Source organism: Carassius carassius, chromosome 4 (assembly GCF_963082965.1).
Source record: "Carassius carassius chromosome 4, fCarCar2.1, whole genome shotgun sequence".
Lineage (NCBI taxonomy): Eukaryota > Metazoa > Chordata > Actinopteri > Cypriniformes > Cyprinidae > Carassius > Carassius carassius.
The window spans coordinates 41,057,051-41,082,882 of NC_081758.1; the positions used below are offsets into that span (position 1 = coordinate 41,057,051).

At 41.9% G+C, this 25,832-nt stretch overlaps 1 pseudogene; it reads left to right on the forward strand.

Moving 5' to 3' along the window:
* The window catches only part of LOC132140050 (tenascin-like), a 51,788-nt pseudogene that overhangs the window by 16,773 nt on the left and 9,183 nt on the right, over window positions 1-25,832 (forward strand).

Below are 25,832 nucleotides of genomic sequence, written 5' to 3' on the forward strand. Positions count from 1 at the left end.
AGTGTACGTTTAAATGAAAAAAGTGCACAATACACTACTTTTGAATGTATTATTAGTTTTGTGCATAACAATGCGATTAATTGCGATTAAGAAGTTACACTAAGAACAATAACATGAAAAGAACTCTTAAACCATTTGAAGAGATTTTAAAGAGAATTTACCCAGATATTTGAATTCTGTCCTCATTTATCCACTCTCATGTCTTCTTGAATTTCTTCAATTGCTCATGTTCATGCTGCTCTTTTTTGAAGTGAACGCAGTGACCAAAAGTACCATCAAAACATCATCCAAGCCGACTTATTTTATGGTGTTTTCTGACTCACATTCATTATATGAAGCACCACAAAAATTATCCTAAATCCTCCTAAAAAAGACACATAGGTTTGGAACAACATAAAAGTGAATAGATGATAACAAATTAGTCTGTATCTCTTCAGTCTTTTTCTTGGCATGAATGTGTCACAAGGTGACGATCTTTAGGGGCGGAACCAAAATTCGGGAAGTTTGGTTCCGCCCGGAAGTGTTTCCGCCCGGACCGGAAAAACAGAACACCGGAACTTCCGGTAGCGCCGTAAGAAGGAAAATCAGGGAATTCGATGCACCTGTGCCTAGTTAGGGACAGCGGTTGGTGATTGGAGGATACGCTGGACAAGGCAGTACTTAAGGCCAAGTTATTTCACAGTCTAGGAAGCTCTCTTTGGTGTGTGTGAAGCACTGGGTTGTGCCCGTCTTGGTACGCTGCTGGTAGCTGTCTAACTCTCTCTCTCCCTCAGGCTGGAATTGTATGATTGTGAAGACATCGCGAACCTTAAAGGTTGAGAAGTGAACAGATTATACGGCGAACTGAGACGACGTGAAAAAGGGGATTGGAAGTGGCATTGATGTGAGTACTAAGAGCCAGTCGAAAGTGCCCTGTATATTGACCTGGCGTTGTGTAGATCTCTCCAGGAGGAGGAGGGTGGCCCTACCCCTAATATAGTGTGGTGGGAGAGCCGAAGGAATACTTATTGAAGTAGTCGCAACGACGACATCACTAGCTAGGCCGCATATTCCATCGCCAGATCCGAACCAAGCGAAGTGAAGGAAGACGGGTGTCCTTTCCGTACACTGAGTGTGGTGGGTGAGTCTTCGTGCTGTGAAAACCTATAATTTTGACGTGGTGTTGTATATTGCTGTGGGCTGCTGTGTATTGCCGTGTGTCCTGTCAGATAAACCCCCGCCTTCACGCACTTCGGCGTGGGAGGACAAGGAGATTGCTGGTCCTGGCCTAGTTCAGTACAGTATATGTTGGGAGCGTGCTTCAGATCTCCGGAGATAGCACGGTACGCTGTGTCCAGCCCAGAGGTGAAAGCCATCCAAAGCAGAGTAACTGTGTTTTGTGTCTAAGTTGATACCTGTGGAGAGGAAAGGAAAGAGAGTGAGTAACACAAGGAGAAACAGAGGAAACCTGTACTTACAGTGCGCTGTGTTCAGCCCAGAGGTGAGAGCCATTCAAAGCAAACTAACGGTGCTATTGTGCCCAAGTTGATATCTGTGGAGAGAAAAGGAGAGAGAGGGAATAACACGAGGAGGAATAGAGCGAACCCTGTACTTACAGTACGCTGTGTCCAGCCCAGAGGTGAGAGCCATTCCAAGCAAACTAACTGTGCTATTGTGCCCAAGTTGATACCTGTGGAGAGAAAAGGAGAGAGAGTGAATAACACGAGGAGGAATAGAGCGAACCCTGTACTTACAGTACGCTGTGTCCAGCCCAGAGGTGAGAGCCATTCAAAGCAAACTAACTGTGCTATTGTGCCCAAGTTGATACCTGTGGAGAGGAAAGGAGAGAGAGAGTGAATAACACGAGGAGGAATAGAGCGAACCCTGTACTTACAGTACGCTGTGTCCAGCCCAGAGGTGAGAGCCATTCAAAGCAAACTAACTGTGCTATTGTGCCCAAGTTGATACCTGTGGAGAGAAAAGGAGAGAGAGTGGGTAACACGAGGAGAGACTGAGGGAACCTGTACTTACGCCGCTGCCTGTGGAGAAAGAGAAAGCGAGTGAGCACCCAAGGAACGAACTGTGTGAACCAGTACTTACTGTGAGCTGTAATCAGCGAAGAGGTGAGAGCAAAACCAAGCTGAACTAACTGTGCCTGTGTGTCCCAGCCGCTGCCTGTGGAGAAAGAGAAAGCGAGTGAGCACCCAAGGAACGAACTGTGTGAACCAGTACTTACTGTGAGCTGTAATCAGCGAAGAGGTGAGAGCAAAACCAAGCTGAACTAACTGTGCCTGTGTGTCCCAGCCGTTGCCTGTGGAGAAAGAGAAAGAGCGTGAGCACCCAAGGAACGAACTGGGTGAATCAGTACTTACTGTGAGCTGTAATCAGCGAAGAGCTGTTGCCTGTGGAGGAAGAGAAAGAGAGTGGGCACCTCGAGAACGAACTGAGTGAACCAGTACTTACCGTGAGCTGTATTCAGCGAAGAGGAGGAAGAAGGAGGGCGCTACGGATACCTAAGACTCAGGCCGGGGCCCGAGCCCCACGCCCCGGATCCCCGTGGCCCCCTTGCTCCCTGACCTCTTCCCGGCCATAGCCCATCTGGAGGGCCGAGTCAGAGTTTAGTTTTAATTGCCCTTTCCCTATTCCCTAAGCTATTTTTAAATATTTAAATAAAGATTGTTTTATCACTTACTTGTTCTCGTGTTGCTTGGCCATTGGGTCGGGTTTGGGGACCTCCTCGAGGTGGAAGTTGAGAAGGGGTGTGGCTTAGTTAAAGCATAGCCAGCCCCTGGGTGTGACAGATTTGGCGTAGTCGGCAGGGTTTCCACCTCGAGTTGAGTAACCAAGGTCGTCCAATGACCGACAACGCGGGGCTTTCAGCCCAACCCCGTGCCATGCCCGTTTTTATGGGGAGCCCCTGGATTCAAAAATATGGGGGGACAGAATCCGAGGTACGATTGTCTGAATGGAAGGCTCAACTAGAGTACTTGGCCGACCTACAGGGCCTTAGTGCAGCCCAGCGGCTTCAATTTGTGTTAAACTCCCTGGATGGAGAAGCGCGGCGAGAGGTGCATGCCGCCCCCGAAGCCGTTAGAGCCAACGCCCAAACCGTGTTCCAGTTCCTCACTGAACAGTATGGTGACCACACCCCCGTAGCTGTCCTTCGCTCCCAGTTCTTCAATTGTAAGCAGGGCCCCCGCCAACCGATTAGAGCTTTCGCCCTGAGGTTGCGAGAGCAATTCGCCCGACTACAGACCCGTCGGGACCACGGGTTGGGAGATGGAGAGACTCTATTGCGGGACCAGTTTCTTCTGGGGTTGAAGGAGGGTCCGGTGAGACAGAGCCTACGTATCCAGTTTCGAAGGGACCCGGGTCTTGCGTTCGAAGATCTGAAGAAAGAGGCACTGGCCCTGGAAGGTGATGAGACTGAGGTGAGTGGTTCCCCAGTGTGTGCGGTTGTCAGTGAAGTAGCACCAGCACAACCCGGAGGCCCTGACTGGAAGCAAGCACTGAAGGCTGAACTTTTGAAAGATGTCCGCGATCAGATGTCTGAACTGTCTAAAGCCCTCGTAGGAGAATTGCGCCAAGGACGGGCGCGGGAGGAACCACGGCCGGCGCCCCGAGACCGAGTGTACTCAGAGGGAGGCCGAGAGCCGTTCAGGCGCCCGAACCACTTTAACCGGCCCCGTTTCGAATGGGACGAGCAAGGGCGACCCATCTGCAACCGCTGTGGCAAACCAGGTCACTATAGCCGCCAGTGTGGGCCCCGCAGGGCGTCAGAAGGGGGTTTTTAGGTCGGCCGGCCACTGTGGGTCGTGTGGCCGGGACCCCTCGAGAAGACCCTGGAAGAGGATATGGCTCTAGGAGCCAGATGATTGGGCGTAGCCCCGTGGCGAAGGTGAGAGTGTGCGGCAAGGAGATTCAATGCCTGGTAGACACAGGCTCCCAAGTGACGTTGTTTGCTGAGAGTTTATCCGAAGAAGTGTTTGGGAAACAAGGGGCACCAGGGGCGGAGGCCCCCTGGCTTACTCTGAAGGGCGCAAACGGCCTCGACATCCCATATATTGGCTACCGATTGACGGACCTAGAGGTTCACGGAGTGATGGTCCCCCAGAAAGGTGTGATTATCGTGCAAGACCATTGTCTGGGTGCACATCGAGCCCTGTTGGGCATGAATGTCCTCGCTGATTGCTGGGAAGAGCTATTTCGGGCTAGGCCCGTATCGAAGATACCACCTGCAGAGAGGCCCAAGTGGGAGTGTGTGGTAGCTGACTGTCGAAGGGTGCAAATGAGCCAAGTCCGCAGGGAACAGGAAGAGGTAGGAAGAGTGATGTGTCGTTTTGCTTTGTCTGTCCCCGCAAAAAGTGAGGCTGTTGTGTGGGCGCGAGTACCGCCCCGAAGAGCGGGCCCAGAAGAGTGGGTGCTGGTGGAGCCCCATGTGGATTGTCCACAAGTGGAAGTGGCACGAGGACTATCGACGGTCCGGCGGGGGAGAGTCCCCGTGAGGATACGGAATGTACATCCATACGCGGTGCAACTACATCGGCACCAACGATTAGCCCGTCTGACAACGGTTACATCCCACCAAGTAAGGGAAGAGAGGGATATTAGTTTTCGTCAGGTGTGCCCCACTGTCATCGAGGTGGCCCTGACACAAGTAGACACCCCATGGGGTGGTATGGAGAGGAGTGTGCCGAGCCACCTGGCGGGTGAGTCGTTACAAGGGGAGGATTTAGAGCAGGCACAGACACAGAAGTTACAGGCCCTCCTTCGGAGATGGCAGCATGTGTTCGCCACCCACGATGAAGACTACGGATGCACCCAGGTGGTACAACATCATATACCTACCGGGGATGCAGGGCCCAGCCGGGAGAGGTATCGCCCAATTCCGCCCACTTTGTATACCGAGGTACGTACACTCCTGCAAGGCATGCTGAAGCAAGGAGTTGTTAGGGAAAGCAGCAGCCCGTGGGCGGCCCCCATAGTGCTGGTGCAAAAGAAGACGGGGGCTTGGAGATTCTGCGTGGACTACCGTAAGCTGAACCTCGTGACTAAGAAAGACGCTTTCCCTTTGCCACGGATCGAAGATTCGCTTGCCAGCCTCACGCAGTCGGCATGGTACTCTACCCTAGATTTGGCCAGTGGCTACTGGCAGGTGCAGGTGGCCGAAGCAGACCGGGAGAAGACTGCCTTTACAACCCCGTTTGGACTATTTGAATGGGACCGGATGCCTTTCGGGCTCTGTAACGCTCCGGCCACCTTCCAGCGGCTGATGCAGCGGTGCTTGGGAGGTCAGTTAATGGAGTCAGTATTAGTTTACCTGGATGATGTGATTGTCTACTCCCCAGATTTTGATTCACACCTGAGGCACCTCGAGGAAGTCTTTCGGGCCATGGAGAAGTACGGATTGAAACTACAGCCCAATAAGTGTCACTTACTACGGAGAGAAGTCAACTTTCTGGGCCACGTGGTCAGTGCGGCTGGAGTGTCCGTAGATCCTGGAAAGGTATCGGCCGTGAAGGACTGGAAGGCCCCGAGGACAGTGAGGCAAGTGCGATCCTTTTTAGGATTTGTGGGATACTATAGGCGTTTCATAAAGGACTTTTCAAAAATTGCTAAACCCCTTAATCAGTTGCTGGTTGGCACAGGTCGTAACCGGGGCCGGGGGTCGCCCAACGTAGACTGGGATGCAAATTGTGAGTCGGCGTTCCAGACATTGAAGCAGGAGCTGCTACAGGCCCCTATCTTGGCATACGCAGATTTCACAAAACCATTCCTTTTGTATACAGATGCCAGCAATCTCGGGCTGGGAGCGGTGTTGGCTCAACGGCAGGACGGAGTTGAGAGGGTCATCGCGTACGCCAGCCGGAGCCTCCACCCAGCCGAGAGGAACGATGCGAACTATAGTTCTTTCAAATTGGAGCTGCTGGCGTTGAAGTGGGCCCTAAGTGAGAAATTTAAAGACTACCTCTGGGGTGCCAAGGTGACGATCATTACAGACAATAACCCATTAGTACACTTACAGACGGCGAAGCTGGGAGCCGTGGAGCAGCGGTGGGTGGCCCAACTGGCCAACTTTGACTATCAACTACAGTACCGACCAGGGCGTGAACACATGAACGCGGACGTCCTCTCAAGGCTGCCCGAAGCGGAAAGCCCCGGAGGGGCCAGCCCGGAGGAGGGCTATATGGTAGGAGCAGTAGAGGCACCAGGCAGCAGACAAGAGGCCGTGCCTGAGAACTGGGGATGGGATCCCCGTCGGTGGAGGGAGAGACAGGCCAGGGATCAAGATGTGCGGCTGGTAAGAGAATGGCTGGAACAGGGCCGACGGCTGACGCCAGCGGAGAGGTTAGCCCAGACGGATACTGGGAGGAGGCTGCTGGGGCAATGGGACAGGCTGGAGCTGAGAGATGGCGTTTTGTGCAGAAGGGTCAGTGACCCGAAGTTGGGCGAAGAAGTACGCCAGATCGTGGTACCCGCAGATGAGGTAACGGCTTTAGTTTCGGCGTACCACAACCAGTTGGGGCATCAGGGACAGGAGAGGACCGTGTCCCTGCTTAGGAGATTCTTCTTTTGGCCCGGGCTAGAGGCATCGGTGCACGCCCTAATTCAAGCTTGCCCGAGATGCATATTGTTTAAGTCCAGACGGGAGGTCCGAGCGCCAATGGTACCCATCCATGCGAAGGCCCCCCTTCATATCATGGCTATGGACTTCTTGACACTGGGCCGACCACGAGATCGCTACCAGAACATCTTGGTAATAACGGATTTGTTCACAAAGTACGCTTGGGCTATCCCCACCCTCGACCAGACTGCAACCACCACCGCTACAGTTTTATGGCGGGCCGTCTTCCAGACGTTCGGATGCCCGGAGTTTCTGCACTCCGATCAAGGAGCCAACTTTGAGTCCAGGGTAATTAGAGAACTATGCCAGTTGTACGGTTGCACGAAAACTCACACCACTTCGTATCATCCTCAGGGGAACGGCGGCTGTGAGAGATTCAATCAGACCCTATTGGGGCTGCTGGGGACCTTGGACCAACAACGGCAGGACGATTGGGTGAGTGCCTTGCCAAACCTCCTACAGGCCTATAACAACAGTATACATAGTACTACGGGTTACGCTCCCACTTACCTGATGTTTGGCAGACACATACGAATGCCTACTGACCTGGTCCTAGGAGTGATAGCCGACCAAGAGGAAGCAAGTGTAACGGAGTGGGTGGGGCGCCATCACCAGCGCTTGCATTTCGCCTACGAGCAGGTGTCGAAAAGGATACAGACGGCAGGAGAGAAAAGTAAGCGGTTGTATGATCGGACTGCTAGAGAAGCCCCTCTACTGCCAGGAGAGAGGGTGTTGGTGAGAGATAATCGGCGGCAGGGGAAGGGGAAACTGAGTGACCGTTGGGAGGCCACCCCTTATGTAGTCTGCCGGCAGCAGAGGCCGGGGCAGCCGGTCTATACCATCCGGCCAGAAGGGAAGTCAGGCCCCGACCGTGTGGTGCACCGGAACATGATTCGCCCATGCCCTAACTACCCTGAAGCCGTGGAAGAAGTCCCCACGGAACCTGTACCAGCGGCCCCCTGGATTGAAGGTTGGGCTGTGGTACCAGGGAGACCCGTGGTGGCACCACCCCCGATCGCCCCGAGAGAACCAGAAGCAGCCCCTGAACAAGCTGAGCCCGATTCACCAGTGAGACGATCCCAGCGAGAGAACCGAGGCCGACCCCCTGCCCGCTATGGGGAGTGGACAGCCCGAGGACGTTCTAGGGACTAGAACGGATTGGCGGGGGAGGATGTCACAAGGTGACGATCTTTAGGGGCGGAACCAAAATTCGGGAAGTTTGGTTCCGCCCGGAAGTGTTTCCGCCCGGACCGGAAAAACAGAACACCGGAACTTCCGGTAGCGCCGTAAGAAGGAAAATCAGGGAATTCGATGCACCTGTGCCTAGTTAGGGACAGCGGTTGGTGATTGGAGGATACGCTGGACAAGGCAGTACTTAAGGCCAAGTTATTTCACAGTCTAGGAAGCTCTCTTTGGTGTGTGTGAAGCACTGGGTTGTGCCCGTCTTGGTACGCTGCTGGTAGCTGTCTAACTCTCTCTCTCCCTCAGGCTGGAATTGTATGATTGTGAAGACATCGCGAACCTTAAAGGTTGAGAAGTGAACAGATTATACGGCGAACTGAGACGACGTGAAAAAGGGGATTGGAAGTGGCATTGATGTGAGTACTAAGAGCCAGTCGAAAGTGCCCTGTATATTGACCTGGCGTTGTGTAGATCTCTCCAGGAGGAGGAGGGTGGCCCTACCCCTAATATAGTGTGGTGGGAGAGCCGAAGGAATACTTATTGAAGTAGTCGCAACGACGACATCACTAGCTAGGCCGCATATTCCATCGCCAGATCCGAACCAAGCGAAGTGAAGGAAGACGGGTGTCCTTTCCGTACACTGAGTGTGGTGGGTGAGTCTTCGTGCTGTGAAAACCTATAATTTTGACGTGGTGTTGTATATTGCTGTGGGCTGCTGTGTATTGCCGTGTGTCCTGTCAGATAAACCCCCGCCTTCACGCACTTCGGCGTGGGAGGACAAGGAGATTGCTGGTCCTGGCCTAGTTCAGTACAGTATATGTTGGGAGCGTGCTTCAGATCTCCGGAGATAGCACGGTACGCTGTGTCCAGCCCAGAGGTGAAAGCCATCCAAAGCAGAGTAACTGTGTTTTGTGTCTAAGTTGATACCTGTGGAGAGGAAAGGAAAGAGAGTGAGTAACACAAGGAGAAACAGAGGAAACCTGTACTTACAGTGCGCTGTGTTCAGCCCAGAGGTGAGAGCCATTCAAAGCAAACTAACGGTGCTATTGTGCCCAAGTTGATATCTGTGGAGAGAAAAGGAGAGAGAGGGAATAACACGAGGAGGAATAGAGCGAACCCTGTACTTACAGTACGCTGTGTCCAGCCCAGAGGTGAGAGCCATTCCAAGCAAACTAACTGTGCTATTGTGCCCAAGTTGATACCTGTGGAGAGAAAAGGAGAGAGAGTGAATAACACGAGGAGGAATAGAGCGAACCCTGTACTTACAGTACGCTGTGTCCAGCCCAGAGGTGAGAGCCATTCAAAGCAAACTAACTGTGCTATTGTGCCCAAGTTGATACCTGTGGAGAGGAAAGGAGAGAGAGAGTGAATAACACGAGGAGGAATAGAGCGAACCCTGTACTTACAGTACGCTGTGTCCAGCCCAGAGGTGAGAGCCATTCAAAGCAAACTAACTGTGCTATTGTGCCCAAGTTGATACCTGTGGAGAGAAAAGGAGAGAGAGTGGGTAACACGAGGAGAGACTGAGGGAACCTGTACTTACGCCGCTGCCTGTGGAGAAAGAGAAAGCGAGTGAGCACCCAAGGAACGAACTGTGTGAACCAGTACTTACTGTGAGCTGTAATCAGCGAAGAGGTGAGAGCAAAACCAAGCTGAACTAACTGTGCCTGTGTGTCCCAGCCGCTGCCTGTGGAGAAAGAGAAAGCGAGTGAGCACCCAAGGAACGAACTGTGTGAACCAGTACTTACTGTGAGCTGTAATCAGCGAAGAGGTGAGAGCAAAACCAAGCTGAACTAACTGTGCCTGTGTGTCCCAGCCGTTGCCTGTGGAGAAAGAGAAAGAGCGTGAGCACCCAAGGAACGAACTGGGTGAATCAGTACTTACTGTGAGCTGTAATCAGCGAAGAGCTGTTGCCTGTGGAGGAAGAGAAAGAGAGTGGGCACCTCGAGAACGAACTGAGTGAACCAGTACTTACCGTGAGCTGTATTCAGCGAAGAGGAGGAAGAAGGAGGGCGCTACGGATACCTAAGACTCAGGCCGGGGCCCGAGCCCCACGCCCCGGATCCCCGTGGCCCCCTTGCTCCCTGACCTCTTCCCGGCCATAGCCCATCTGGAGGGCCGAGTCAGAGTTTAGTTTTAATTGCCCTTTCCCTATTCCCTAAGCTATTTTTAAATATTTAAATAAAGATTGTTTTATCACTTACTTGTTCTCGTGTTGCTTGGCCATTGGGTCGGGTTTGGGGACCTCCTCGAGGTGGAAGTTGAGAAGGGGTGTGGCTTAGTTAAAGCATAGCCAGCCCCTGGGTGTGACAAATGTGTCTTTAGTTCTGTCATTTTGAACCTCCACCCACACAGATCTGGATCGTCCACGAGACTTGGAAGTGCGAGACTCCACCGAAACCACCCTGGAATTGGTCTGGAAGAGGCCCAGGGCCAAGATCTCCACCTACAGGCTAGCGTTTGTCTCTGCCGATGGCCGACAAGAAGTCGTCGAGCTGCCTGCTACCACAATCGCCTACACCCTGAGCAGCTTGAGCCCTGGCATGCACTACACCATCACCCTCGTGGCAGAACGCGGACGGAGGAGAAGTGCTCCTGCCACCATCACCGCATCCACGGGTGAGCGATTCCTATTGAAAAAGTGGATTTTGTTTGCTGTAGTCTTACATGATAATGTCATTGTTCTGTTTTCAGGTGTGAACAACAAAGACTGTGTCGTGAAAATGATCGTGACTAACTTTTATATTCATTGGCTAACTTTTATATGCATTTTTCCCAAATATTTATTGAAAATAATCAGTTTTGGATCTGAAACATACTCTATGCAGGAATGTGAATACAAACACTTCTAGCTGCGTTTGATTTGTATGGCGTTATATTTGTAAATGTGTCAGAATGCAATTCATATTGCACTGTAATGCTTGAATGAATTGCACATTGCAAAAAAAATAATAATAATAATTTGTCAGTTTTCTCTAATTGGTGAGCAAATTGTCTTAAGTCAGCATGTTTATCCATCTTATTTTTAATGTAAGAGTGCAAGGCTTTCAGGGTTTCAGCTACTTCCAGTTATTTTGGCTGTGCAGAAAACAGTCCATTCACTGGAAAATGCTTGTAGCATTGAAAATAAGGTGGATAAAATTATAAAACACAAGGAAACTTTATTATCTTTGCCAGTACAATGCAACAGTGCATGTTAAATGAAAATGTACTCCCATCCCAAATTTAGATGAGCCCAAGCATTACATCTCTTGCTCACTAATGGATCCTCAGCAGTGAATGGGTGCCGTCAGAATGAGAGTCCAAACAGCTGATAAAAACATCCCAATAATCCACACCACTCCAGTCCATCATGTCTTGTGACGCGTAAGCAGCATGTTTATAATAAACAGATGCATCGTTAAGACATTTATAACTTCAAACCATTGTTTCTAAAAAAAAAAAAAGAGTCCTCTAGCATTGATTTATCCCAAAAAAGTCATCTCATCTGAATCAGGAGAGAAATAAGCACAGATCAAGCACTGTTTGCCAGCAGAAACAGTGGAGATTGTGGAGGTGACATTTAATTTTACTTCTTAATACTGTTTCTTAGAAACACGCAGCTTTTCACTTCTCAAGACATTAACTGATAGACTGGAGTGGTGTGGATTACTTGCGGATTATTGTGATGTTTTTATTAGATGTTTGGACTCTCATTCTGACAGCACCCATTCACTGCAGAGGATCCATTGGTGAGCAAGTGTTGCAATGCTACATTTCTCCAAATCTCTTCTGATGAACAAATAAACTCATCTACATCTTTTGGGTGAACTATTAGTAGATTCTGCAGTTCTGCATACTTGTAGTGCATTGGCCAAGTATTTACGTCTGCCTTTGTGTACTTCAATAAAGTATGTTTCTGGTCATAATTTAAGACATTGTGTCCAAACCAGCTGCAACACCATAAAACCAACAAAAAAAGAGTTTCCGGAAAGCCTCGCCCACAATGCAATCTCATTGGTCAAAATTGACAAAATTGCATATTAAACATCAGATATGTTCCAATTAATGGTGTGGATTTACACTTTTAGGAAACGTATTTTGTTGCACCTGGTAAAGAAACAGTGTGAGGAATTTTGCTGATAAACCAAGCAAGGTATATCATGCCGTGTCATCTGTTGTTCCCAAGTGTCATGTGTTTTTGTCTTTTTCTTGTAGCATCTTTCACCTTTTATCTAGTGAACACACTTCCTGAGCTCAGTTCAGCCAAAGGTGCTGACGACAATGTCATTAGCTTTGTGTCTCTCGACAACTCAGAGATCCCGTTCTCTGGGAGCGGATACAAGGATCCCACTGGCACCTTGACCGTGTCTAATGTCACATCCGAAGGATTTGATCTTGCTTGGGAGTCAAATAAGCATATTGGCTATGATAGTTACACTGTAGAACTTAAAGATTCCTCAGGGAAATGGAAGGAGGAGGTTCATCTCCATGGGGAGGTGAATGACACTACAATCCGTGGCCTAAAGGCTTCCACAGAGTACCAAGTAAGGCTTTATGGAATATCCAATAACCAAAGATCTTCAGTACTTGAAGCAGTTGCAGTTACAGGAATAAATCATTTTTGGGTTTCAAATCATCTGTTTCATTTAATGCCATTGCAACTTTACATTTTTAAAACATTTTTATTTCATAGGTTAAAGTAAGGAATGACACACATTTTGCATGACATAAGATATGCAACTTCTCCCATATGTCATGGTAGAGCACAAACATGCATGATAATACATAAGTGTATGGATGTGTATTTGGGCTGGGTGATTATAAGTATAGATATATCTGACTTTTTACGCTATTCAGTATTTATCTTGATTTTTTCAGTTAGAGGAACCGTCATTTTAACAATCATTTGTCAAGTAATCTTTTAACGGTCATTTAAAGCAAGATATGCAAGTCAATTTTTTATTATTATTAATTAATTTAATTTAAAATAATTTATATTGAAATAATATTTATTAAAATATACATTTTTAAACAATTACATTAACACATAAAAATGACATAAATAGATTTAATGCAGCAACTTCCATGAATTCGACTCTAATGCTGTTTTTGCTACTGAGATATTTTATAGTTTTTGTTTCATTTTTAAAATATACTGTACGTTTTTGTTCAATTCACCTGAAGAATCATGAAAAATATATTGTGAATATTCAGTATTCATCCATCCCTTTTCTGTATATGGCTACTTATTGGCTCAGAAAAGAAGATCCACAATATTTTTACAGGAGAAAATTTTTAATTTGCTTGATTTTATAATATTTATTATTTTAAATTTTTTTATTATATATATTTTTTATATATATATTTAGTATATCACCCAGCCCTACTGTGCATATGGCTGCTCGTTGGCTCAGACAAGGAAATCCACAAAGGTTTTTGCAGTGGAAATTATTAACCCTCATAACAAACTAAACTATGTGGTGAAAATGCCTGAAAGGCAGATGAAAACAGAATACTGTTTGTGGATGGTTAAATCTCTCAGAATCGTCTTCATCCATGTCCTTTCCTCAGAACATCGTGAGGTCTGCATGGATTATCCATCAGCCTGAAGCATCCCATGTACTTCCACTCTAGTGGACTACTTGGAAACTTCAGCAATTAATGGCTCATGGTCATTAATGTCAGATGTTTTCAGATACATGCATGTAGACTGAAATGATTCAAGAAGAATGGTAACATCATATGCATGTGAATTGACTTATTGCATGCATTGTAACTCAAACCTCAGCTTACATTGAGAAACTGAGGGGTGAATTTACTAAGAAATTATATGTAGCATTGTTTCTGTAAATACTCACATCACAGTGCTATTTCTATGCATTTTGTATGTGCCTTAAAATCATAAAATATCACAATGCATAAAATATTTGTGGTCCTGAAATTGGCTTAGTTTTTTTTTTTTTTTTTTTTTTTTTTTATATGACATATGCCAGTGTTATTTTAATATCAGTTAGAGACTATAAGCCTGGCTTTTACTTTATATTTCGAGGTAGTTTACTGTTGAATGTTCCATTTTCGTTAAAGTTAGAAATTCTGTTGTATGTGTTTGTCATTTTTATTAGTTTTATATATATATATATATATATATATATATATATATATATATATATATATATATGATAGGTAAAATTTGATAGCCTGAATGCACTGTTAGTCTGCTAAATGCATAAATTTCATTTAATTCCATTGAATATATATATATATATATATATATATATATATATATATATATACTGTATATATATATATATATATATATATATATTGTATATATATATATATATACTGTATATATATATATATATATATATATATATATATATATATATATATATATATATATATATATATACTGTATATAGTTTTAGTAATAATCCTGACAGACACGATGAAATACAATCCTGCAGTTGATGTTTAGTCAATTAGTCCCTCGAGGTACTTAAGTCAAAATATTATTAATTTAAAATTAATTTGCAGGTATTTATTGTGCAAATCAGAAAGCCACTTCCCAGGATAAGCAGGAGATTAATAGTAGATTCAAATGTATATATTCATATTTTAATTGTGCATTTTTTTACTTCTTGTTTTTACAGGTAAAGCATCTCAAATTCTGTCGTCTTTAATCTCTGACCTTAAACCCACTGAATGTACTTTCCTCAATAGCACCAAAGTCTACCTCTCCTGATGTTGTTGCATGGACCTTCAAAAGTGTTTCAACAACGCTACCAAGCCTCCATAAGGAGGTTCAGCCATCAGTCTCTACCTACGACATGAGCTTCAGAAACCTCAGTCATCTGTCATCCACCATAACTATAACATTCATAATACTACAAAATATCATTCATTTGTTCATTCATTTAAAGTAATTCTTAAAATGTAAAAGTAAGTCCATCATCTTGAGAGCAATTCTGCAGGCGCAATACGGTTTGTGGGAAAATTGTGTTTTTACACTACAGTGTTTAATGCAAACCCAAGACCTTTTGATGTCAGAGTTTGGTTTATTTGGTTAGTTTAAAAGATTTTTGGGTCAACACCAATAAACCACACCTAGTTTGCTTGAACAATGGCTGTGGGCTTTGGTTTATGTAGACTTCCATGACTATAATGAAAGCAGTCCAGTGTAATTAAAACTCTTTTGTTAATTCTAGCTTGTCAGTTGTTGCATCGTTAAGCAATATTTTGTGCATGTTGAGTATTTAGTTTATACACTACAGTTAATTTATATATATATGTATATATATATATATATATATATATATATATATATATGCACTCACCGGCCACTTTATTAGGTACACCTGTTCAATTGTTTGGTAATACAAATTGCTAATCAGCCAATCACATGACAGCAACTCATTGCATTTAGGCATTTAGACATGGAGAAGATGACTTTCTGTAGTTCAAACTGAGTGGGCAATGGGGAAGAAAGGGTGAAGAGTGACTTTGAAGAAGTGGAATGGTTGTTGGTGCCAGACGGGCTGGTCTTTCAAAAACTGCTGATCTACTGGGATTTTCACACACTGCCATTTTACATACTGGGTTTACAGAGGATGGTCCGTAAAAGGATAAAACATCCAGTGAGCGGCAGTTGTGTGGATGAAAATTCCTTGTTGATGTCAGAGGTCAGAGGAGAATGGGCAGACTGGTTAGAGATGATAGAAAGGCAACATTAACTCAAATAACCACTAATTACAATCAAGGGATGAAGAATACCATCTCTGAACCCACGCTTCGAACCCTGAAACAGATGAGGTACAGAAGCAGAAGACCACACCAGGTGCAGCTCCTTTCAGCTAAGAACAGGAAACGGAGGCTAACATTTGTACAGGCTCACCAAAATTGTACAAAAAAAGATTGTGAAAACGTTGCTTGGTCTGATGAGTCTCGATTTCTGCTGCAACATTCAGATGCTAGGGTCAGAATTTGGTGTAAAGAACATGAAAGCATGGATCCATCCTGCCTTGTCTCAACGGTTCAGGCTGGTGGTGGTGGTGTATCTGTGTGGGAGATATATCTTGGCACACTTTGGGCCCCTTAGTACCAATTGAGCATCATTTAAACGCCACAGCCTACCTGAGTATTGTTTCTGACAATGTCCATCCCTTTATGACTACAGTGTATCCATCTTCTGATGGCTACTTCCAGCAGGATAATGCACCATGTCACAAAGCTCAAATCATCTCAGAATGATTTCTTGAACTTTAATCAAATGGTCTCCACAGTCACCAGATCTTAATCCAATAGATCAGCTTTGGGATGTGGTGGAACGGGAAATTCACATCATGGATGTGCATCTGACAAATCTGCAGCAACTGTGTGATGCTATCATGTCAATATGGACCAAAATCTCAGAGGAATGTTTCCAACACCTTGTTGAATCTAAGCCACGAAGAATTAAAGCAGTCCTGAAGGCAAAGGGGGGTCCATCCCAACACTAGCAAGGTGTACCTAATAAAGTGGCCAGTAACTGTGTGTGTGTGTGTGTGTGTGTATATATATATATACTGTACTTAAACATCAAATATCATTCAGAATTTGCTTCTCCAATCAAGCTCATATTCACATAACATTTTAACTATTACCCAAGATGTAATCTCAGTACCTCTAATGCCATGAAAACTAGCAGAATTGTTTCATGAGAAACCTCCACTTTAATGTTTTTTTTGATCACTCTGACCATTGTTTCTCAACATCAATGAACACCATCTCTCTGTGCCTCATGTCTTTATCCATATCATTTCATTATATCTATTAACTGTTTCTTCTGTATCTGTCATTATGTTAAGCCAGTGGCACTTCCAAGTTCAGCTCATTTTATTATGCAAATGTAATTAATTTCAGTGACAATAACTCATGTCTGATTTCTTTGACCGTCAGAGGAGCAGAGACCCCAGACTGGCAGTCTGAGTGTGTCTGATGTATCTTGGGATATCTTCAATGTGTCCTGGACCATTGAGGATGGCTTTGTCTTTTAGAGTTTTGTGATTGAAGTGGCAAATTCAGCAGGTCAAGAAAGACAGAACCTTTCAGTATCTGGCGATGCACATAGTTTATGGATGTCTGGGCTCAGTCCTGACACATCCTATATAATTACGTTATACGGAGTGCATCAAGGCTCGATCCTGGGGTCGATCTACACTCAAACAGCTACAGGTACACATGCTTACCTGGATGTCCTTGCTGAAAAAGAAGTGCACTTTAGCAGACCTTTAAAAACAGTGCTTATTATGAAAATAATATACTTAAGATTTAATGTTTTCGGAGCCCTAATTGCATTTACAATTAAATGAAAATATATTATAGTTTAAATTTTATTAAATTCAATTAGTTGAACTTAAGAGTGCTTTTTTAACGACTTCATTTGACACACTGAAGTGTCCCTTTATTATTAATATTTCATGTGATATATTAATATTTCAGAATATATATTTCATTAATGTAATACATCAATATTAACCATATATTTTGTATTATTTTACATATTAAATATACTCTTACACATATTCTATGTATATTTCATTAATTTAATACCTCATACACACACACATAAAAAAATAATAATAATAATAATATATATCAAGCTTTCAAGTTTTGAAACACAATTCAGCACACTTCTTTTTCACAAGGGCTGGGACATCTTTAATCTATTACGCCTCTTTCTCTTTTTTGTACATTTTTATTTCTAGTTGGGAGCTGTGGTGTCAAGCAGGTGCTTCTGCTTTAACATTTCCTTTTATTTTTTCATGAAACCTAAACGTCTTTGTTGCATGGGGTCATTGAGAATGATGAGCAAACACTTAATGGTGTCCATTATAATTAGTTGATTGTTAAATTACTTTGTTTAAGCTAACTGATTGTCCCCTCTACTGTTCCAGCCACTGTGTCGGTCTTGCCTCACAATTGATTGCGCTGGGGCACAGAAAATTCTGTGTTTCCATTCAATTCCTTCCACTGAAATCAAAGCTTTGTGTTCAACAGTGTCGACCATTACACTATCATCTGCCATTTCATCCATCTGCCCACATGCATGCCACTAGTACCCATCTCACACATTTACCGCATTGTGGTGAGTTTTGAGGAGCTGCAGTGATTGCAACATATTTCATCCTCTTAATTTTATTCACTTTATTGTGATCTCATCACCTACTTGAATTGATAAGCAATGTGCACTGAATAAGTAAGGTCGATATTTATTTATTTTTATTTTATTTTATTTTTTTTGAGGACTTTCTATGTCAGCTGTTCCAAAATATGTTTTGTCAGTCAAACCTTTTACTAAATATATTTTATAAAAAGTTCACATTTCAACAATTTAGCCTCACATTTGCTGGTTGTCGGTTCTCTGATGCTGGTTAATCATCATATTTTTTAAATAATTTCATTTAAGTCAAAAACGTTTCTTTTTTTTAAGAAAACAAAATTTAAACGAAGATTGTTTTAATGTAAAAACCTTATTTAAAAATATTCAGCTATTATTAGCTGTTTTATTTTCAAGTAGAAATAATTAGAAAATGTAAAAAAATATATATTAATTGGCTTTTAATTCTGTTGATAGCTATTTTTTATATTATAACATTATAAATATTTTTTTAAAAATGTTTTAATTATCAATGTTTTGATGTAATAAAAGTAACAATATCATTTAGCGAACAATGTTAAAATAAAAAATAGAAATTCAATATAATAATATTTTGAATAATAGATCAAATAATAACTTACAATTAATTATAATAATTCAATTTAATAATTATTTTAAAATGTAATTAAATATTCAGACACTGCTTTCTGGGCATCACCAACCATCATACTGCACTGAGCAAAGAGTATAACCGTATGGTATTGTTTGAATGGCAATAATAAAACCTAGGCATCTTGATGCATCTTTTGTGTGGATTGCTTCTTATGCACTAACGCAATATTCTTGTTAACCTGTTTTGACACTACAATGAACAAAAACAATAAAATAGCCTTTATTAAATTTGTGTTTTCCTATCCTTTTTAAAATTTGTTATGCTTTTTTGTCTGTTTGCAGCCAACTGTCTATATACAGAAAATTAAATGATTTCTGTGTTACTAAACTGAGTATTTCTTTAATATTAAACTAATTATAATTAATTGCCTTATTTATTTTTTATTATCATTATTACAAACATCATCATCATGAAACCTAATTTACATGAAAAAGCATAATATGCATGCATGCACAAATAAATATGCATTGTGCATGCTCCAGCTGTTGGCTGTGGAAAACAGGCCAAATCCAGCAAGCACACTTGATGCGCATTTTAAAACTTAAACCATAATACTTGTCAGTATTCATAGCAATTCTTACAAAAGAAAAGCAAATCTTTCCTAGAATTAATCTGTCAGACGTTTCTCAGTTAAACAAAGTATGCATATTGTACAGTAAGTGCAACTGCGCTATTCCAATAATCGTTTCTCCTTTTAGATAGCGCTCCAGTGGTTGGCAATGTGTATGTTTCTAATATTACATCAGAGAGCTTCTCCATTTCATGGAATGACACGAGAGGAGATATTGAGAGGTTTATTCTGGAGATTATAGACTCTACCTGGTGGCGAGAGCCAGTTGAATATAATCTGTCACAAAGCACACAGTCGTATGAAATCACTGGGCTACGGCCGACTACTGACTATATAGCTTACCTCACTGGAGTCGTGAAGGGAAGGAGAACAGACTCTGTCAGTGCTGTCGCCTCCACAGGTAACTGCAATTCTCTCATTTCCTTGCTGTTTTCCCCCATTTGTTTAAATTTGAAATCATAAATCAGGCCTTAAAGGAGTAGTTCAACTAAAAAGATCACATTTACTCATGTCATGTCAATGTCAAGCTTAAATGTTGTTTTTCTTCTTCTTGTTTATATGTTAAAAATCTCTCTAAAATGGGTCCATGTAACTCGAGCAATATATGTCTTCTGAAGTCATATTGTAGCTTTTTGTGAGGAACATGCAAAAGTGAAGATGTAAATCACTGAAAACCCTCTGCTATGCATATTGAAATCTGGTGCCTCAAGATGAGTTGCATCAGACTTAAATTTAAAACTGTATGCAAGCACATAAGAGGCTAAATTAAGCCTATTACTCAAAGAAAGACCCAGCTAACAGCGATCATTCTGAGAACTAAAGTAACTTTCAAAATCTTAGCAAAAAAGCATTATTTATAAATAATTTACGTTGTTTTTTTCTTTTTTTTTTTGTATTTAAGTTGAACAATTATCTAGCCAATTTTTTAAATGCTGCTTCTTGTTTAAGAACTTTTTGCAGAAACATTCAGACGTTCTCATAATCTTCGCAAAATTATAAAAAAAAATAATGTTCCCTTAACATTTGCATTACCAAGAAAAATGTTTTTAAACATTATTAAAATCATAACTTAATGGGAACATTTGCATATGTTTACTTTGTTAGCGAGGGACATGGAATACATGAAGTATGTTTATAGTACTCTTTTGTCAGTAATGTTAATAGAACATTCAATGAAAGTGTCTGGTCTTCAATAATGTTTTCAAAATGTTAGCATTAAAACATTATTTATAAATCTTTTTTTATATATATTTTAGTTGAATATTCATCTAACGTTTTTTAAACGTTCAGAGAACATTCAACAGAAATGCTCCCATTATGTTTGAAAAATGATCAAATGGAATTTTTCGTTGATGTTTAAAATTCCAAGAAAAACATTTTTAAAACGTAAAGAAATTTCAGATAACATTCAGAAATAATGTTAATAGAATGCTCATTCAATGTTTTATACTGTTTTTAAAATGTTAGCACAAACATTTTACATTTATTTAAAAAAATGTTATAGTTGGATGTTTGTCTAACATTTTTAAATGTTACTTTTTTCTGAGAACATTCAAAAGTAATGTTCCCATAAGGCAAAATGAGAAAATGGAACGTTCACATAACCAAGAAACATTTCTAAAACTTTAAGACGGAACGTTTTGAATGTTCAGAGAACATTCCGAAATAACATTTTCAAAACTCAATTGGAATGTTAGCAAAACGTTCTTACAACATATTTTTGTTAGGTGGGGACGTATAATGCACGGAATTTTTGTTTCAGTTTCAGCAAGCAAAGTTTCACCAGGTAACGTTGAACATACGTTTTACTTATATAACTGAAAGAGCATTTGTTCATAACTTTGAGAGAACCTGACCAGAACATTAGCTTAAGTTAGAGAGTGTTCTCTGAGAATGTTCCCTGTTAGCTGGGTTAGGTGAGTAAATTATTTTTGGGTGAGCTATTCCTTTAACCAAGGCTTTTTTGTCAGTAAGGCATCAAGTAAGCATGGACATATCTCTAAACGAAAGAGAAAGAGACACTAAACGAATCGTCATGGCTGGCTTTTTTCCCCCCCTGTAGTGGCCGAGCCTGACTTGTCTGGGCTAGTTGTTTCAAACATTACCTCAGACACAGTGTCGCTCTCCTGGCGGACAGGAGAGAAGGCGTTTGATCATTTTATAGTCGAGGTGAGAGAGTCTGCTTCGCCCACGCAGGCGACGGGGCGCACCTTGCCCGCAGGTGTTCACTCCACAGTGCTGACCGGCCTCAGAGGGGACACACAATATCAGATCAAGCTGTATGCCTCCTTTGGTGGCTCAAACACAGCTGCCCTGACCACTGTAGTAACCACAGGTACAGCAGCGCATGCTTTTGACTACTGGAAACAGAACTGCTCAGATTTGCTTCCTAACAATGTGTTTGCGCAAAATTAGCTTGCTATCTGTTAGTCTCTTGGATATAACCAGTGTTTAATGTTATTAATATGTTATTTATATTATTTATTAATATTTTGTATTCGATTTTATTTGTAGCCTATATTTTCAGTTTTCATTCTAATTTCAGATTGTTTTAATAATTTTTTTTGGATGGTTTTTATCATTTTTACTTGTTTAATATATATGTGTACATACAGATTTATTTAAAATTTAATTAAAAGCTTAATATTATAACTTTTATTTTTCTTTCTTTTTAAGTTTATTTTAGTAATTTAGTAGCCTACTTTATTTTTCATCTAATATTTATATTTTATTTTCTTTCAGCTAATAAAAATAATAATATATTTTTAATAGTTAGTTTAAGTAAACAACAAAGATTTTGACTATATGGTCCATACTCAACATTTATAAATATAAACTGATATAATTTTTTTTTTTTATTATTACTCCAATATGGCTTAGAGTTTTTTTACAGTATATATATATATATATATATATATATATATATATATATATATAATAAACACACCGATATATGTCTGTGTATGTGTATTATTAGAATTAAACATCTTATTATATAATTAAATGTATAATTTATTTTATTTTAAAGTATTATGTAAATGCTTCTTTTTTTTCTTTTCTTTTCTTTTTTTTTTTTTTTTTTACAAACCTGAGTCCTGATTTTAAATTATTTTCTGATGCAACTGACTGCAAACCACAGATGCTTTCCTAGACGTTAAAGCAATTAACCCAGAATATTCTTACTGTATTAAACCTCCAGTGTTCATTTGTTTCAGCTGGCATTAAATTTCGTAACAATACCTAGTACTTTCTTTCATTCATCCAGAGCCTAAGCCTAAACTGGGCCCCATTGTGGTGTCTGAAACATGGCCGAATAGCTTGACGCTGTCCTGGAGCACACTGTCAGGCCACTTTGATGGCTTTGCTGCACGTGTCACTGACCGTGAGCAGCTGTATGATGTTGTAGAGCTCAGGCTGTCAGGTGCAGAGAGGAACGTTACCGTCACAGGTCTTATGGACTCTGCGGTCTATGACATAGTGTTTTATGGTCTGTCCCGTGGCCGTCAAACTTCAGCAGTTTCCTTCAATACCAGTACAGGTACTGTGCAAGCTTTTCATGCCTCTATCACAACAAATCAGAACTTTGACAGAACTAACAATTTTGCATCCAGTTGGAAGATGTTGCAACCAAATTACTGAAACTGCCTGTGGCTTTTTATTGTGTAGTATTTATTTATTTATTTGTTTTGCACACTTGCATGCATGTAGTAATTTACAATACTCTAATTAAATGACTCTGAAGGCCATTTTACACCAAGTAAAACATCAGTTTTTGACAATTTGTGTATGTGTTTGTATATATAATATACAATATATATATTTATATTATACGCACACACACATGCATACAGTATACATAAAATGATACTTTTTTGTAAATTCTTTTTACAATTTGTCACATTAAATACTGATATGAAAATATTTATATGTATTTTTCTTTCTTACTGGTTTGTGACAATTTCTCATGTTGGTCTTGGTGTAAAGCACTTTTTTCTTTCTTGCAGTTTTGCGTTATATTCAGTGGTCTGAGATGTGCAGTTTCAGTTTGCAACTTGCCTTGCTTAAGAAAAATAAAGTGGTATTTGCAGGTTGGAAACTCATTCTTGCATCGGCCTGAACTCATGTTGTCTAATGACATTAACACAGACTAATGATTTCAGGTTTTTTTACTATTGCGTATGCATGCAGTTCTATTGCACCATTGAATACTCTTTTATTTTGCATGGGGAAGCCAAGAATAGAAAGCTCATACAATAAAAATTGATAAGCATCCTTTGACAAATAACAGGCTATTTTGACCTTGCAATCATTGCAGAATCAATTATACATCCTCACCCTGTATTGTCCCCTCCTTTAACACTGCAACTCACGGGACCCAAATGAATGCTGTACCACGTAACCCAGCATCATTGCCTAGAGTGGAAAACCTCACGGTTTCGGATATTACCCCGTACGGATTTCGGGTGTCCTGGGTGGCCGATTCCTCCGAGGGCTTCAGCTATTTTCAGGTAAAGGTGTCGGACTCTGGTCAGCTGCTGGAGCCGCAAGAGTTCATAGTGCCGGGGAACCAGACCGTACTGGATGTTTTGGGCCTGATCACTGGCATTGGCCATGAGGTCAGTGTGACCGGGGTGTCAGGGAATGGGTTACAGTCTCATCCAGTCACCACAGTGGTTGTTACAGGTACCGCTCTCTGCTTTTCAACTGCACGTCACTCCATCATATCAAAGGTTTCACTGCCCAAGCTTGGTAGTTTAAACTTTTTGTTGAGTAGTAAAAAGTTTTTCATATCTTATAAATGAATTGCAATTTTTTTCAGGGGTTGTATAGATGATGCGTGTAAGTTGCTTACCATGTGTCCAGGGTTTAACTAACACAGGAAGTCATATTTGATGCATGTCGAATGGGTGGAGACCGGGAGGTAGTTGTCTCAGACTTGTTAAAACAAGAAAAAGCCACATTTCTCCTTGTCAATCAGAGGCAGAGCCAGAGATCCAGCAGCTTTTCGTGTCGGACGTCACCCCTGAGAGTTTCCGGCTGGCCTGGACGGCAGAAGACGATCTCTTTAATCGATTCGTGCTCAAAGTTAGAGATTCAAGCAAGCTCTCCCACCCTCGAGAGTTTGTTGTTCCGGGCGATAAAAGAACCAAAGTTTTAACGCAGCTTTTTGGGGAAACTGAGTATGAAATTGAGCTTTACGGTGTCACGCTGGAACATCGCTCCCAACCCATTACTGCTGTTGCCAGAACAGGTATTGTATTTGTCAAACATGTTCATTTCTGGATTCAAGGGGCTTTCTTGGCTGCAATGTGATGGAAGTAGGATCTGAATAACACTCTTCAACCTAAACAGGCACTGATCTTGATGCATTGTGATTTGAAATGTATCTGTCATGATATACAGTATATTACAATCCAAGGTTAAAGTCTGCAGCAAATACTGTTTGCATGCAATGCATTTAAACTGGATATCAACAAGAAAAAGACTTTTTGGTGCTTGACTTCATCTATTGGGTGAAAAGTGGGTTTTTAGACACTATAATCAGAAGTTTTGACAAAACAGATGGTTGGTTTTCAGGTGACGTTGACTTTAACCTTGCATGCTCTTATGAAGGAACGTAATGTGTGTACATGCATCCAGAGGAAAGTCTCCCGATGTTCATTTCTCCACTAAACCATCACGTCTCATCGTTGCTGGGAAACGTGATGTTAATTTGTCTGCATGCACTAAGAACTAATGTCTGTTCATGATCAAAATAACATGCCTTCTTTTTGTCATCGTCTCGCTCCAGGTTAAATTTGTGGAATGCAATTGGAATGATTTTGGCATGATTGATCATGTTAAAAATGGTTTCTTGCACTATTATGACTAATGAATCTATCTTTTAGGCCTTTTTTCATTCCACCAGGGAAAGGCCTGTTTCTCCTGCAGTTCAGTGGCCTTCTCCATTTTCCATTTTCCAGTGGCTGTTTGAGTTAACTTCATAACTTAACATAAGGACACTGGGTGGATCATTTTCCCAATTTCTTCAACATTTTCTCCTGCTATTGCTAAATATGTATGTGCATTGCTGTCTGGCAGGCCTTGGAGCTCTACGGGACCTTCGTTTCTCCGACATCACGGACACAACGGCTGTACTTTCCTGGACTCGACCTCGATCCCAACCGGACTCCTACAGAATCACTTACATCTCCATCCAAGGAGGCGAGTGCCGGAGCTGAAAATAATTGAAAACATGTATTAGATATATGCAAACAACACATTTTACATTTACATTTACATTTATTCATTTAGCAGACGCTTTTATCCAAAGCGACTTACAGATGAGGACAGTGGAAGCAATCAAAAACAACAAAAAGAGCAATGATATATAAGTGCTATAACAAGTCTCAGTTAGGTTAACACAGTACACCTAGCATGGGATTTTAAATAATATAATATAAAGAAAACAGATAGAATAAAAATAGAATAGAGAGGTCATTCCACCAGGAGGGAACATTTAAATTAAAAGTCCGTAAAAGTGACTTTGTGCTTCTTTGGGATGAACAATCAAGCGACGTTCACTTGCAGAACGCAAGCTTCTAGAGGGCACATAAGTCTGAAGTAACAAATTTAGGTAAATGGGAGCAGAGCCAGTGGTGATTTTTTGTAGGCAAACATCAATGCCTTGAATTTTATACGA